Raw genomic sequence first — 4,024 nt, 5'->3', positions numbered from 1 at the left:
CCAGCCTCCGGGCCGCCTGAGCTGCGCCCTGCGATGGCGACTCTTGGTTTACTTTCCAGATTCCCTGGGCTTCTGGGACCAGCCTCTGTGCTCAGAGATCCCTGCACCAGCAGGGCAGAGCTCCGTCCTCAGGCGCACGCGTCCCGGCTCCATGCCAATGCTCCAGGCTTCTAGCAGCGGGATCTCTTCTGCCCTCGGTCCCCCAGCCGCGTGGGGCGGGCGGCCTGGCTGCTTCTAGATGGGCTTTTCTCTGTGTCTCTGTCCTGCCTCCGACTCTGCCCCACTGGCGTCCGCTCTCTGACACTTCTCTCTGTAACATCTGTTCCGTGTTTTACATTTTTTGTTAGAATAACAAACGTGCTTGCTTTTCTCCAGGTGGCCTCCTGGCTAGTCAGAGCGCGAGCACCTCCCGTCTCCCTCACGGCTGCGGGGCCCTGCGCCTACCGCCTGACGCTGTCGACCCTCACAACACCGTAGGAAGCAATACCAGCCCACGGTTCAGAGGCGGAGGCAGAGGCAGGCACAGCGGGGCCTCGGAGCAGGTGAGGCTGGCTGGGGCGAGGCCCTGTGCTGCGCCCCGCGGCCTCTCCCAGAGGGCTGGGTGCTCGTGGCTGCCTAATGTGGACCCGCTGTGTCTGTTGTTGGGGGCTTTAGCTGTCTGTGGGACCCGACACGTGGGGCACATTTAACCAGGAACTTTAGACTTTCCGGGTTATTTGGCCCGTGGCTTGCTATGACCTGTCCTCGTACCTTCTCAGCCCGCACAGCCCCGGCCCGGGCCGTTGTCTTTCATCAATCTGCCAGTGCTGCTCTAAACGTGGCAACGTGGCCAAGGACCTGCCTCCTGTTTGGCAGAAGCTCTAGACGGCACAGAAGGGTAACGGCACCAGAGCCTCAGAGTCTCCCCGTCTGGGTGTTTGTGACCCCCCAAAGGCGCACGCAGAGTCCGAGAGCCCTGCCCGAGGCTGTCCGCCGGAGCCCCGCCCTGCCGGCCCTCGAGTTTCCAGCGGCTGCGGCAGCGGCTGCTACCGCTGTCCTTGCAGAAGTTGGGGAGGGTCACTCCTGTAGCACTTGGCTCCGTCTCCCGACTCTGCCCTCGCCCCAGCGTGGCTCCCGGTATCCTATAGCGAGAACCAGCTTAGACATCCAAGTTGGTATTATTTTTAGAAAGAAAGATCGTTCCGTCTCAGCTTGCTGAGTCCTGTTCAGAGAAGGAAGAGGCCTCCGATTTTGCCAGAGTGTGAGCTGGAGCGGGGCAGCGTGGAGCAGAGTCCTGAGTCACTGCCTGAAATGTTCTCCTTTGTTGCAAAGACTGACCTTGTCCCGGCAAGGCCTTCCTCGCGGGCAGGGCTGTGCCCGCCCATCGCACTCCCCTCTGTCCTGTCCTGTCCAGGCGGGAGAGTTCTCCTCAGCTAGCGAGCTGCGGCGCCTTTGTCCGCTCCGTTTTAAAACAAAGGTCAGATTTCCACAGTCCCTGCGGAACCTGCAGCCCCGTGAGCAACGGAATCGTAATTTTTTTTTTAACCTTGAAAACCGAAATTGGCTTCAACAGGGAAAATGTCACGCTGTGTGGAGCGGGCCCCTTCTGTCTTTCCTGGAAATGCCCGTGGGGCTCGGGGCCGCAAGGACCCACCTGGTCTGAAGGAGAAACAGTAAAAACAAAACCAAAAAAGGTGTGTATGTGTGGGGAACGGGTCAAATTCGCCTCTTCTCTTAAGATTTCAGAACACACATACGGAGGAACAAGGCTTTCTCCTTCCTGCATACCCTGTGTCAGCGTTCTCCAGGAAGAAAACCCACATGGTGCACACACGCGCACGTGATTGTGAGGCTTGACAAGCTGAAAGTGGAGGGTGAGTGGCAGACCGGACTTGAGTTCTGCTGGTAGGATTTGGTCTTGCAGGGGGAGGGGCCAGGCCAGTCCTGTCCTAGTCAGGCCTGGGTGAGGCCCACCTACCTTATGGCGGGCAGTCGGCTTTAGTCAGCCCCATCCACTCAAATGTCAACGCCAATCATTTAAGCTCTGCAAACACCTTCTCCGAACATACGGAATAATGCCTGGCACAGGTCTAGGCATCCTGGCTCCGCCAAGTTGACGCACAGAGTTCACCATGACAGTGTAGGAATTTTCGCTCAGAAGACGGGGAGGCGCAGTCTCGTCTTTCACTGAAGTACCCCAAGCGCCTAAATGGGCCTGGTAAACACTTGGTGCTCAGTGAATGTTCACGTAGACATGGTAGAGATCGGAGACGGGGGACGAGGGAGAGCAGAGGGGGCCCTGGGGTTTCCTGACTGGGGATCCCAGTTTGTTCGCAGAGTGAATGGAGGGGAAGGTGCCGTTCTGGGAATCGAGGAATTGAAGATGGGGTCGGGGTGCAGTGCATCGAGGTTTGAGGGGTTTTCTGGAATTTACATGTCGGGGGCATGCGAATGCGGTGGTTTCCTTTTGTTTTAGAAGGCAGCAAGGCTTCTGGCTGGGCCTGTCAGCGGGACACGTGTGCACCACTTAAATAATTTGACCTTGTCCTTTACCCCTCACTTCACTTTTTAAAAACCTATTCTGGGAGAGAGGGGTGGGAGGGGCAGTCACTCTGGAGGACAGTAGAAGGTGGATTGGCAGCCCAGGGCACTTTAGTTTCCAAGTCCTGAGGTCTCAGGCTTGTGAGCCTTTCTGACTAGACAAATCATAACCTATCGTTGCCTCGGGCGCAACGTGGCCACAGGTAGAGTCCCTGAAGGACAGGATGCCTTCAGAAGACACTGTGGACACGAGAGGAGCCTCGCCTTCTCCGCCCCGCCTCGGCAGCTGACAGCACCCTTTGCCGCCTGCCTTTCTCTTTGTTCTTGGATCTTTCCCAGCAAGGATTGTCTCGTGCCTCTGAAGCCCGAACATAGCCCTGAGCACAGGGAAACGCGGAGCCCTGAGTCAAACTCTATGTAATGTCAGGTCTTCAGGCCTACACCCCCCGCCGGGAACCCACCCGAGGCTGGGGGGGCAGCGCTGAGCCCCGGCCACGAGGCCACCCCGGTCTGGCGTCACTTCGCTGAGGCTCAGGCGAACAAGCAGGATGAGGCAAATTTGTTTAGAGAAAGAAAAAGTTTACTAAGGAGAAAAGGAACAGAAAATAAAGTGGGGCCCCCAGGCTAGGGGCCAAGGCAGCCGAGGGGAGTCCTGCCGAGGGACTGCGGCTTCCTGCCCTGGTTACTCGAAAGCTCTTGGTGGCCTCACGGCCTAACTGTCTCTGTGCCCAGCCCTTCCCTCAGAGTACTTTTCCTTTATCGTCCGTGTCCAGGAATGTCCCTGCCCCTAGTCCTGGGCACCTGATATTCCAAAGTATGACCTTTGGAATGCGCCGTCCTTATCTCCGGAGCCTCCTCACTCCTCCGAGGCGGGGCTTCTCCTATTTTACTCTGACCCAGCTTGCCCTATGCCTCACTAGGAGCTGTACCTCCTGGCTGGGAAGACAGAGCTTCCCACAGGTTAAAAAAAAGTGCAAGCATGAAATTATCCGTGGGCGGGGACAGAGTCCTGCGGCTGAGGGGGACGGGGAAACTCTTGGCGAAGAAGTAGATGCTTGCAAGTGAGTCTGGGATCCCAGCAAGAGCACGGACATTGATGGTCGAAAGCCCAACAAAGATGGACAGGCGTGCTTTTGGCCAGTGCCCAGGGCCTTGCCTTCCGCGCAGATACAAGGTCGAGTCTGGGGCAAAGTCTTGGCGATCTGGCTCTGCAGTGCCCCGTTTTGGGGCACCCTAGTATTGCAGGCCACCTGTAAGTAACCCCGCCCACGCGTTCAAATCAATCTCAGTGGGACGCAGGCGCCCTGGAGATCGGAGGCTGTGACCATAGAGGCGCCCGGCTAGATCGCCGGCCTCGCGGGAGGCCGACATTTTGGATCCTGGCAGAAAAGTCGGGAACGACCGGGACCACGACCGGGTCAGGTAGCGCCGCCCAAGAACAGGAGAGAAGGGACGCTGCGGGAGCTACAAAATCTGGCGGCGGACTGACCCCGCGCCGCTCCCC

The 4,024-nt window shown here is 58.2% G+C and overlaps 1 protein-coding gene across 1 annotated transcript in view; it reads left to right on the top strand.

Annotated features, from left to right (window-relative positions):
• The first annotated feature begins 408 nt into the window (after positions 1-408).
• PRPSAP1 (phosphoribosyl pyrophosphate synthetase-associated protein 1) overlaps positions 409-4,024 on the top strand; it is an 18,204-nt gene continuing 14,588 nt past the window's right edge. Inside the window, exons 1-2 of the mRNA XM_004693517.2 lie at positions 409-542; positions 1,719-1,853. The gene's annotated coding sequence lies outside the window, so the exon portion shown is untranslated. The remainder of the gene's footprint in view (positions 543-1,718; positions 1,854-4,024) is intronic.

This window comes from Condylura cristata, unplaced genomic scaffold (assembly GCF_000260355.1).
Source record: "Condylura cristata isolate star-nosed mole 26May11 unplaced genomic scaffold, ConCri1.0 scaffold00038, whole genome shotgun sequence".
Classification (NCBI taxonomy): Eukaryota; Metazoa; Chordata; class Mammalia; order Eulipotyphla; family Talpidae; genus Condylura; species Condylura cristata.
The sequence above is the reverse complement of the archived record's forward strand: the minus strand, read 5'-3'. Positions and strand labels throughout refer to the sequence as shown.